Source organism: Catharus ustulatus, chromosome 6, assembly GCF_009819885.2.
Source record: "Catharus ustulatus isolate bCatUst1 chromosome 6, bCatUst1.pri.v2, whole genome shotgun sequence".
NCBI lineage: Eukaryota > Metazoa > Chordata > Aves > Passeriformes > Turdidae > Catharus > Catharus ustulatus.
Genome location: NC_046226.1, coordinates 5981465 through 5993575, shown reverse-complemented (window position 1 = coordinate 5993575; position 12111 = coordinate 5981465).

The following is a 12111-nucleotide window of genomic DNA, read 5'->3' as shown; positions in this document are numbered from 1 at the left end:
ATCCTGCTCTCAGAGCTCGCTGGCAAAGCCCAGGAGTCACCTCCCAGCCTGGGGAGCATCTCCTCTCTCTGCTTGAGGCTGATCCGACTCTGCAGCTGCCAAAGTAAATCCAGTTACCCGGGAGCAGCCCCAAGGTAGAGCCAATTGCCTCGTTGCCCAATTCCTGTTTCCTTCCCAGGAACTTGACTCAGTCCCGTTCGCGGCGCTGTGCCCTGCCTTGGTTCTGGGATGGCATTTTCCTGCCCTGCAGATACAGAATTCCAAACTGGGGCAGCAGCTCTGTCCCAGCTTTGCTTGCAGCAAGAACTGAGGATCTAAAGCCATCCTCCAACCTGGCTGGGAGCAGCTCCTGTGTCCTGCCCCACGGTGCAGACAGAGCTGCAGGACCACCACTGCTGGGCTGGCTGCAGCCAATCCCCCGGGAAGGGATTCTGGCTGTGCAGCCCCCACGCTCTGGATGCAGCACAGGAGTTTGAGAGCAGGAAGGTCTCAGCAGAGTATGCAAATGTCCAAATTCTCGCTGAGCAGCCACCCATGCGGTATGCAGGATGAATCATGTCCTAACGGAGCGCATTCCTGCTGCTTTGGAGGGCTCCGCAGATGTGCTCCAGGTCACGCTGGGCGAGAAAACCACACACAGCCACGGTTCCTCCTTCCCTGGCAGCCTGTGCACACATGGAGAAAGGGGGGACAGCACCTTTGGAAGCTTTGTGAGCCCTGCCTTTCACACAGGGGATGCTGCAGGGAGGAAGGGGGGCTGCCAAGGCAGTAGCTGGGATGGAGCTGGTAGGAGATGGGTGGTTTCTCCTGATCCAGCAGGGAGACAATGCTGGATCATCCTCTCATCCTCTATATTCATCTTGATGCACTTCTCATCCTCTATATTCATCTTGATTTTTCCCTGGTGCCAGATCAGAAGGGAATTTTGCTGCTCCAAGAGGCAGAAGTTGGGTCAGTAAAGCAAGGTTTTAATATGAGTACTCACAGCTTGGAAAGCAGAGGTCTCCTTCCAGGCTGCATCCCCTGTTGTGGTGATCTCTGGCTGCAGAAATCTCTGGGCTGCTATATGGATACAGATCACATTTTTAATGTAAAAATACATTGTAGAAGGAAAACGATTCCCAGAAATAGGAATTCATCTGCCAAGCAACGTGCACATAACCAATTTCACACTTAGAGGTGCCAGAAAGTTCAGGAATGAGACCAACAATAAAAAACCAACACACGTGTGAAAAATCTACAGCATTAAAGCCAGATTCAATAAAAATAGCACCTAGTTTATATGCTACAGAAGCTGGCACAGGGCTGCAAAAGCTGAAGGAAAGAGATAAAATGTTCAGGAGTTGCATGCAGTCCAGAGGAATGGAGCAGCTGATGGTTACTCAATAACTCATGTACAATATTCTCCTGTGTAAGTGCTTTAATTCTTCATCCTGCTACTTCTCGGGCAGAAAGACACAATTTGAAATACTTGAGGCTGATCAATAAGCTTTGTTGTGGCAGCCAAAGTGCTTTGTGATAGACCTTAGGTTCTGAAAGGACTCCCAGAATATTACAGCACATCATTCTCTTTCCCAGCCTGCACGCTGACAGGCAGCGAGCTCTGTGTTCGTGGGATCCCTTACACCGCCTGCAGCTGCACATGCAGCCCCTCCCCTGAGGCACAGAAATAAAAGCAGGCTGGGAGGAGAGAGCAGGGGAGGTGATGTGATGTGCCCAGGCCATGCAGGCAGTGGGTGGCACAGGTTGCAAAGCCAGGTCTCTGACTCCCCCTGTTGCTTTGCCCACTGGCTCACGCCACCTCCTCGGAGCCCAATCCCACTTGGATGCAGCATCCCCTGACAAAGCTGAGCTTGCTTCTTTCATTTATTTCTTGTCTTTACAGCCACCTTCTCGTGCTGACCAATGGCCCTGTTGATAACCAGACTGGCCCTGGACCAGCATCCCTGAGCCTCCAAGCATTCACCCTCCAAAACACTGTTCCTACCTGGATTGTTAGCTCAGGGTGATGCACACGCAGGGCCTGGAGGACTCCAAAGCCACTCACTTCTAAATCAAAGCAATCTGAGAAAGTCCAAGGAGCTGAGGGGGAGAAATGCTCAGGGGAATGAGGAAGGGTTAGTCCAGAGCCTGAGCTGTGCACGTGTCCTAAGACAGCAGTTTCTTAAAAAAAGACATTGAGAGCAAATGACAGTTTAGATGTTACTCATGTCCTAGGGAGATGCTGGGGATTTTGCTATTTACTGCTGCTTAATCAAACCAAGGCAGGCCAGGGGATCAGAAGGCTGCTCTAAAAGGCAACACTCAATACCATCCCAAGCATATTTACAATCTCTAAAATATTTCATATAGTGTCAGACTTGCTTTTGGCAGCCTTTGCCAGCAATACAAGTTGTCTGTATTAAAAAACATTATCTGTTGTGTTATATTGCATGCAGGTGGAAGTGAGCATTGATCAGATTAAAAGTAAAAAAAAAAAATATTTTGAGGTCCACTATGAAGTTGTGCAAGAGCTGCAACCTCTTCTCCCTCTTGCAGGCAACATGTATTAGAGCTCAGTCCCAAAACTGCACCACAGACATGGTCAGATTTCTGACCTGCTGCTGATAAATGTGCTGTCCCCTTGCTCAGAGCCTGTGGCAGAAGAGCAGCAGAGGCAGCAGGGGCTAACCTCCCTGTCAGTGCTGTCCTTGGAGGAGAGGCAGATTCACACAGCATCAGTGAGAGAGCAGCAAACCCTAGGGAGGTGATAGCACCTGCATGTGGAAGGATTTGGGCACATCACACCCCTGTGTGGGGAATCACATCAGCTTCTGAGGGCTGCTGTAGCACTTCTCTTCCCTACTAATGTAGTGGTGCTCTCCACAGAGCTTCAAAACATTGAGGTGTTTTTACTTCTTACATCACCCTCAGGGTTTGGTGACCCCAGATTTGCCAAGAAAGCAATGAACTCCAGGCCAGAAAAGTAAGACTCACTTTCACACATTTGCCCACGAGGACAAGGACTGGGGTACAGGACCACAGCAAGCCCAGGATCCAGCTCAGTGAGCACTGAGGGGCTTCAGCTGAGCCCCTGTGGCATCTTCCCCATGGTTTTTTTTGTTTGTGACCTCCCCAGGACCCACCAGATAAATTCCAAGGGAGGTGTTTAGGGGCTGCTCTCATTTGCCATCTTCCCCTCAGCCCTGCAGACCTCTTGATATGAGGTAGGACCCAGGACTTCCAAAAACAGCAGTACCTGGCAGCAGGCTGTTGATAGCAGCCTATTTCAAGGTCTGGCTTTATCAGGGAGGGTCTGGAAGTGCTCCCAGGAGCACAGGACATGCTGCACATTCCAGGCACAGTCCTTGCACTGACCAGCAGTGCTGCAGAATGCCTGGTCCCAGGACAGAGATCACACAGCACCAGCCAGCCCTCCATGGCTCCAGGGCAGTTCACTGGCCCAAAGGTGCCTGGAGGACATTTGGCATCTCCTGCCACACTCAGCAGGTCTCAGTAAACTCCCTCTGCCCTCAGGTTCTTGTAATTATTGTGGGGTTTTTTCTTGTGCAAACCAGAGTTAACCTGAGCCTCACAGGAGAGCTTCATCCCATTCCTTTGGGAAAATCAGCCCCAGCAAATGAAACCACTTGAGCAGTTGCTCAGGGTTTGTATTTGTTACCCTGTAATGGCAGCAAGCATAGCTCTCCTGTACACAGTGAGAAGTTCTCCTGTTCCTCCCAGATTTCTTCACCAAATCTGAATCTTTCTCACATTTTGAATCAGGCTGGGTTACAAAAGCAAGTCTTGTTTCAGGGGAATAATGCTCATGACAAACAGGGAATAGTCATTTGCTGGTGGCCTGGAGGACCAAGCCCTCAGATTAAAGTAGAGCCTATTTCTGTTCATCTCTTAACTATTCTCAATTATTAGGGTCTTTTCAGAAGCCACAATAAATGAATGTGAAATAAGCAGCTGTTTTGAACATACTCATAACACTGGAAAGCAGAAGGAGAGCAATATCTGAGCCCAAAACTCGTGAACAATCCTACTTAAGTTTTACCAGAGCCACATGCAGTGAAAGAAGTGCCTCCTGTCCTGCAAGCTCTACTTCCAGCACAAGATCCCACGTTTCAGGATCCAGCTCTCCACCCTGTGAAACTTGTGCAGAACCATCAGTTTATCTGTATTTAATAAGCACACCCTCTTCCAACATCCAAGACATCCCTGCACACACAGCCTAAAGCCATGCTGAGGGCAAACCCTTGATCAAGACATGATGATATTTTGAGCTGGAACCACAAGACAATCACAATTTCAGAACAATTTCCCACCCACCCTACAGAGGTTTGCCCAGATCACGTTTCCCCAGTTCATTGGGGCATGGAACAGCACCAAAGGCTGGTGGATGCCAAGCTGTGTCACATCTGATGGCTCTTCCCTTTCCAAGCAGAGTATCATGTCATCAAAGGCAACGAGGCTGGCACGACACGATTTGAGAATCCCACTTTATAGGCGGTAGAAATCGAATCCCAACAAGTCTGTCAGTAATGATATATTCCAGGTAATGCAAGATTGAAATCTCCTGGCCCCAAGTCTCAGTCTTATACTTAAGCAATGCTCTGATTTGTCAGCTTTCACAATTTATGGGCTTTGTCATATTTAGTAGATGGTGAGAGAGGGGAAGTAGGCAAAGGGGTTACGGCCACAACTTCCTGCTCAACTTCATTCTTAAGTTCCTGGTTTTAAAATACGGAAATAAATTTGGACATATTGAAGGTCTCCAAGCCAGAATACATATAAATTTGGGTGTGTCACATCTATCTATCTATCTGCATTTTATCTCAAATCTGGTGTTGCCTCATGCTCTTCAAGCCTTTGGGTCTGATAGCACTGTGTGCAACAAGACACTCAGGAAAATAAGCAGGGTATAAAATAGGTGCTGTTTTAGAAATAAAATTAATTAATGGTCTACAGATTCAAGAGAATATTTTTTAAAGCTGCAATTTCCATAAACTTAAGATTAGGTTTCTGAATTCATTTTCTAGACTACTGCAGTATAACCAGTAAAGACAACAGCCAATTTTTTTTAAAAAAATCCTCAGTATAACTCAAGTTAAAGACACATTTTACTGACAAAAGCATTTCCTAAAATCACCACTGTAGAAGCAGTTCTGTTTTTAAGGAATTCAAGCAAATTCATCCTACATCCCTGTATAACACAGGCAGGATTTCCAGAGCATCCTGCTCCTGGCAGCTCTCAAGACTGGCAGCACAAACCATCCCCTGGCAGGTTACTGGAGACCCAGCTCCACACCACACCTCAATAGATGTCTGCACACAAACTGCATTTTGGTGCATCCATAATTATCACAAAGCAAATGGCTCCCAGCTGTAACAAATGGTTTTCAGCTCAGTTATCACCCATAGCAAGGACAGAGGAGACTTCCAGGGCTGTGTGAAAGGAGGCAGAAAAGGGAGAGAAATCTTCTTGATGTGCCTTTTATTAGCTGCCACCCTCAGCCCTGGCCCAGGAAAAATCCAAAATGTTTGTTGTCCCAGAAAAACCAAATTAATTTTGTGAGTTTTATTTGCTGTAACCTAGCAAGGTGTTGCAAAAGAAAAGTCACTGGGCTGCTCAGCTCATTCAGCCTCTTAAAGCTTTTCCTAAACCAGAGATTTGAAAGTCTACTGGTGGTCCTCCTTCAGTCCTGACTATAATGAGTGTTTAAATGTTCCAAATACTTTTATTTTTGCAAAAAAACAGGAAGCACAAAGAGAGAGACGGGTTATACTTTGTTTTTCAAGCCCTACTCAGAGGCAGCTCAAACTATAACTATCCCAAGATTAGCTGATGTTAACCACTTGGAACCAAAAGTCCAGTTCCTAAACATCTGGATTTACATTTCCCCATCAGTACAACAACAGTAACAGCATTTCCCCTCTCTGTGGCAAGAGGTACAGCCAGGCTGGGGCTCACCCATCTGGAATGGCACAGTCAAAATACTGAGGCCAGACCCTATCGATCAAACACATTTATTTATTTATTTATATAAAATTATATTTAAATGTATTCTATATATTATGATATATGATATATTAATTATATATTATGTTCTAGTATGCAATGAAATATTTAGATTAAATTATATAATCTAAATATATTATTTGGTATTATCTATACAAAATATATATAATGGATTGTTGGATGCTATGGAACTTTCAGTTTACACAGATGACTGCTCAGAATTGTCCTGGGTGCTCAATCTCTCTCTAAGCTGTGGCAGTGCCTCCCACCTCCCTGGTGGTACCAGGAGCAGGGCACAGCAATAGAGCTCTGCCCTTCCCTTTGAGGAGCCCTTTACCTCCCCACTTCAGGAACATCTCACCCATTCTGCTCCTCTTCAGCCTACAGAGAAGGGAAAGTTACTTTTCACAGAAACATAGAATGGTTTGGGTTGGAAGGGACCTTAAAATTGATCTCATCCCCTAGGCAGGGACACTTCCCACCAGACCAGGCTGCTCCAAGCCCCATCCAACCTGGCCTTGAACATTCCCACAGATGAGGCAGCCACAGCTTCTCATTTTAGTTGAGCCACGAGGACAACTCTTCACCAGCGGTGATGCAGCCAAGGCTGGGCACTGCTTTACCTCCTGGCAATGCATTTTAAGAGCCATTCCTTAAACAAACTGCTCCTTTCATTGTCTGTCTCCCAAATGCACTGGCACAGCTCTGCATCCTATAACATTGATCCCCCTCCTGGGCTCCCAGTGGGTGTCACTGACCCACCCAACAGAGCTGTCACAACTTTTCTGAGCACCCACTTCCACCAGCAAATAGATCCCACTCACAGATCACTGCCTGGAAAGTCTGTGTGGTATGTGCTTAATTTTCTTTTCCATAATATGAAATCCAATCTGAAATGCACAGATTAGTTTACTAATCTGTGTAAATCCTATTAATAGCACGCTGCTGTGCTCCTGTTCACATTCTAACAAATCTGTTTGGACTGGCTTGGTTTCCCCTCATCTCCTGCAAGATCTTCACACCTGGTTGTAGTCACGTCTTCACAAAATAGCTGGCCACAAATGGAAACTTGTGCTTTGCAGTCATCTCTCATATTTTAATTTGTGTCCCATGGTCCATCATGTTCTGGATCAAAGCATTAGTGCTGTAAATCACCATGGTGCCATCGAAGCTAAAGGGATTATACAAAGGATCACACAGCTCCAGTGGGGAAGGGCAGAGCTTGTACCCCCTGTCCCCCAGCACTGCTGGCTTCTGAGCCTGTTCCAGCTGCATCCTGCCCCTCACAGCCCCATGGCAGCCCAGTGACTCCATCCTACCCTGGGCACCTGGCCCAAAACTGTCCCAGACACCAGCAAAGGACCTGCTGGCAGGGAGGAGGTGATGGACCACCCTGGAGCTGCTGGATGTGTTCACAGCAGCTCTGCACACATCCCCTGGTCACCTGTGGGTTTAGGGTGACACACCTGGCACCTGGGCTTGTGCCTGCCAGAAGGAGCAGCCTCACTGGCAGCTGGTGGGCTACAACCCCCTGAGCTCAGTGTGAACTCTCAAAGAGAACACACCCTCTGTTCTGCTGTAGAATAAACCATTCTCTGTCTGAAACAACAACATTTACTTTTCCTATGGTGGACTCCAGTGGCTCCCTTTGCCACAGTCACAGTGAGAGGGGTTAGAACGAGGAGAGGAGAGCAGGGCTTGCATGCCTGGCTCCAACTTCCTAACCAAGCTGGGCATTAATTAGCTAATCCACCTCCACACTGCTGTTCCTTGGGCTTCCTTTCCCACTGTCCTGGAGTCCTTGTAACCCAGCACCTTCCACAGCCTGTCCCACAGCGTGCCAGCCCCATGCAGAGCCAGGGTCATGCTGTTCCCTTGAGCTGAGGAGTCCTTGCCCTTGGGTCAGGCTGGAATTTGCCAAAACCAGCCCTCTGAGCTGCTGTCCCTCCTGACTTGTGCCCTTTCACTCTTCCAGCACCTGCTAGTGCATTCCACACTATGTGTCAGGCAGGAGAGGGTGGATGCAAGATAGGAACATGCCAGGAAAGAAGATCCCCAGAAGTTAGCAGATGGAAGGTTTTAATGGAGAACAGAACATGGGAACTCACAGGTGGTGAAGGGAAAAAGATCTACTCCAGATCATCAAAAGGAAAGGATTTGAGTTAAAACTGCTTTTACACAAGTTCAAAGTAGGACAAACTCAGTCCTTGCTCTCCCTGCCAAGGTATCCCTGCTCCTTGCATGAGTCTGTTGGCTGCATGATCCTCACCATCCAGCTCTTCCCAATTCCCAGGGCCAAGCTCTGAACTGCTTTCACTAACCTCAATAAAAAGCTCAGACCTGCAGTGCCAAGACAGTTCCAGCACAACCCTGGATACATTTCCAATGGTTTTTCTAACAGAGTGTGAAACAAATTATTAGGGTAAAAGATTTGTGGCTCTCCTCTTTCATTCCCTTTAGCTGAACTGCCTCTACCACCCATCCAAAAGCATATGGATTTTCTCTCATTGCTGTAGAAACTTTTCAAGGTCAATAATGCTTCATTTTCTCCTAGTTTCCCCAAAAATGGTTTTAAAGTTTTAATGACCTGAATAATTCACGGTGGTTTACTTCACTGTGAGCTCAGGAATTGTATGTAATACCTTAGTTTTGTGGAAGAAATATTTTAAGTGTTACCCACACTCAAGAAATTTACCCCAAATTCTCTTTTACAAGGGGTTCTTACTTGTTACCTGTGTTAAAGCTTGCCTGTAAAACAGCTGTTTGTATACAGACCTTTAATCTCTTGATAAAGGTGCCAATTCTGAGATATTAAAATGCCACAGAGAAGAAAAAATAAACCCCTAAAAAAATAGGAATTTTCAGAGTGAGGGAGACAACCAGCCAAATACAATATGTGGCCAGACAGAATCAGAAGTGCTGGCTGCAGAACAAACCCAAGAGGCATCAGAAAAACCTCCCCAGCCACGGTGGTAAATGGTTCACCAGCAAAAGGAATGTACAAAAAAAAAAAAAAAGGTGAGGGGAAGAGCCTCCCCTTCCTCCTCTGCCTTCACCCCAAAAAACCATCTGACACCGATGCCTCCGGTGCATGCAAATGTGCCACTTGGGAATGGCAAACAGGCACTCGATGGATGGAATTTGCCTTTGGTGTCCTGCCTGCCCCACCCTCTGCAGGCAGACCTTAGGAAAAGTGGTGTTTAAAATATTAGAGTGTGAGATAAGAGAAGGGGAACAGCCCATCTCAGCCCTTTGTGCTTCCACAGGGCTCCTTTATAAAATGAGTGTGATTTCCATCGCCCTTGTTGCAGAGCATCATTGCTGCAGACCTGGTCCAACATCAAGCTCGTGTGTGCTCACAGCCAGCCTGTGCTCGTGTGCCCCCTGGAACAGCTCTTTCCTCTTGGATGTGGCTCTAGGGGACAGTCACTGTCCCTTTCTCACCCTGCCTTTACTGCACAGCCTGGCCAAGCTCTGCCACAGGTTGTCCTGCAGAGCTCCTCGTCCTGATGCCAAAGCACACCCTGCAAGAGCCCCTCTGGTTTTCTGTGCCTGAGGAGCTCAGAATTCACCTTCTCTCTGATGCTCACAGTCCCTGAACGAGCATGCAGGAGAGGTACATCCAAAATGTGAACTGAAGTCACAGCTGCTCTCCAAACCCTGCCCAAGGACACACTCGTGAGCTCTGGTTGCTCGTTCTCAGGCACTACCATGGCTTTCTGCCCCTGCCTGTCCCCAGGACAAAGGTTTCTGTCTCTCTGTGGTCTTGGCAGAAGTAGCAATGTGTCCCCTCCATGGTCATTGCAGAGTTCAACCTGCTGCACCAGTGCATTGACTTCAGCCAGGTGATTTCTACCAGGTCACCCTGTGTGTGACTGATCACACATTGATCACAAACGTGGTCACAAAGGGCTCTGCTACAGGGGGACAGAGATCTTTTGGAAGGATTAGGTGGATAAGCAAGAGAAGTCACTTCTAAAACCTCACGAAGGCTAAAATCCTAGATCAGCTTTTGCAGCCCAGATTTTGGCTTCAGAATTTCAGAGTTCAGTTTCTGCTACAAAATTGTAATGTTTGATTTTTGCAATTTGCTGCAGCACCTCCTGCTTCCACACACCAGGATGTCAAGGGAATATTGGTGTTGCCTGGTGTAATTGTGCTCTGGGGGCAGCAACAGGAGAATTGCTGTACGGTTTCCTCCTTTTTCACCTCCCTGGAATGTAAATTTTCTATCACTCTCCTCTATCTCCAATGCTGAGTTGCACAGAGCCCCATCTTTAGGGAAGTTTCATGGTGATAAAACTGCCTTCCAAATGGATTTTAATGGAAGTATTCATAATTAATATTGGAAGCTGTGTAAAGGATCACAAGTCCTGGCCCTTGGCATCTCCCAATCCTCCATACATAAACTCAAATGAGCTGCCAACACACCCCTCAAAGCTGCATCTCAGCTCAGTGATCCTCAGTGATCCTGCATGCTTGAGAAGAAACTATAGGGGTGCCAGCAGCAGCCACGACCACGTTGTCTTTAAAGCTGAGAAATGCTTTGGGAAGTGATTGTGTACAAAAATAATCATTAAAAACCCCAAATTTTTCATGCTGTCCTCATGTTCAGCCTAACAACCTCTCCAAGCACCCATCTATTGCAACTGATGATAAAGATAAATGTCTACTACTACAACCTTACCTCAGGAGGTGCAACTCCATGAGTATTCACAGAGATGCTTTGGGAGTTAAGTGGAATTGCTGGAAATCTCCCTGAATTCAAGGAACTTCACTTGAATATGAGAAAAAGAGGAGGGGAGAAAAACACAGTCAGTAGACTAAGACACTGTGATCTGATCCATTCAGGGCACAAAGGAAATTAAAATAGAACTGAAACTCAAATTTGATGAAACCAAAAAAGAGAGTAAAGTTGGGTGTACCTGCAATATTCATAGCACAAATTATCAGAGGCCAAGAGCTTGTCCCTGAAAGCGCAGAAATAGATACATTTATAGACACACCTGAGCAGATATAAATACATGTGTGTAACTGTGTTCTCTCAGGGCTGAAAAGGACCTGACAGCACCATTCAGTCTTTCCCCCAGCTCCAAGACAAGATCAAATAGACGTCGGTATTTTCTGACAGATGTTTGTCTAGACCTGTTTTTAAACAGAGAATCTCCCACCTCCCCAAGGCAATTTATTCCAACACTTCCTTTTCTTCTTCAGCTTCATACACACACGCACAGGTACCTTTATCTCAGAAGGTGAGGGAGCAGCCTCTGATGACTTGCACATCAAAAGGCTTTGTGAAGTCATTTCTCATGGCAAGACCTTTTGTGTGAGCCCCAAAGATCCCATCGTGACCTGAGGTGACAGGCTGGGCTTGGGGGACAGCAGATGGGGCAAGGGGGGCAAATGGGGAAGGAGGGGGAAGTTCAGTCTTTTCCTTATTAACCTGTCAGATCTGTCTGCTGATAAGAGAGGCCAGCTTTGTACACTCCGTTTTTAGACTCAGACATGAAGTTCCTCTCTTTTTTGATAAAATAAATCCACTTTTGGCTTCTTCAGCAGCCACCTCGGAAGAGATGCTGTCCTGTCAAACTTCAGTAAGGCAAAGGAAGGGATGAGGAATGAGGCTGTGCAGCTGGAATATGTAAATGGCAGGATGGAGAGCAGCACTTTTGCAGCCACGCTGGATATCTATTACCTCCACTTTTGGACTGACAATGCACCAAATGTTTCATTGCCTGGGGCCTTACAAAGCTGACCAGCTTTTATAGCCGAAAGCACTAATGTAGAAAGGCAATTGGGAATTAATTATTTAATGTGGTTCTCATTGGTAGAAAGCTTCCACCCCTCCTGCATCTCAGCTACCATTATACATATGTTGCTTTTCTTCAGACTACAGTGATTAGACAGCAGAGGAAAATGATGGCTAAGTCCTGTTCCCACTTGCAACGAGCTCCATTTAAATCAGCAGATTTGCATTCAATAACCAAGGGCACAGTTTAGCCCCATGCTAGGGAAACACAGTTTATGACAAAAACCATAAATAGATTGCAGCATCTCCATTTCTGAAAGTAAGCCTTCTCATACTTCTGCTCCCAAATTCCCTC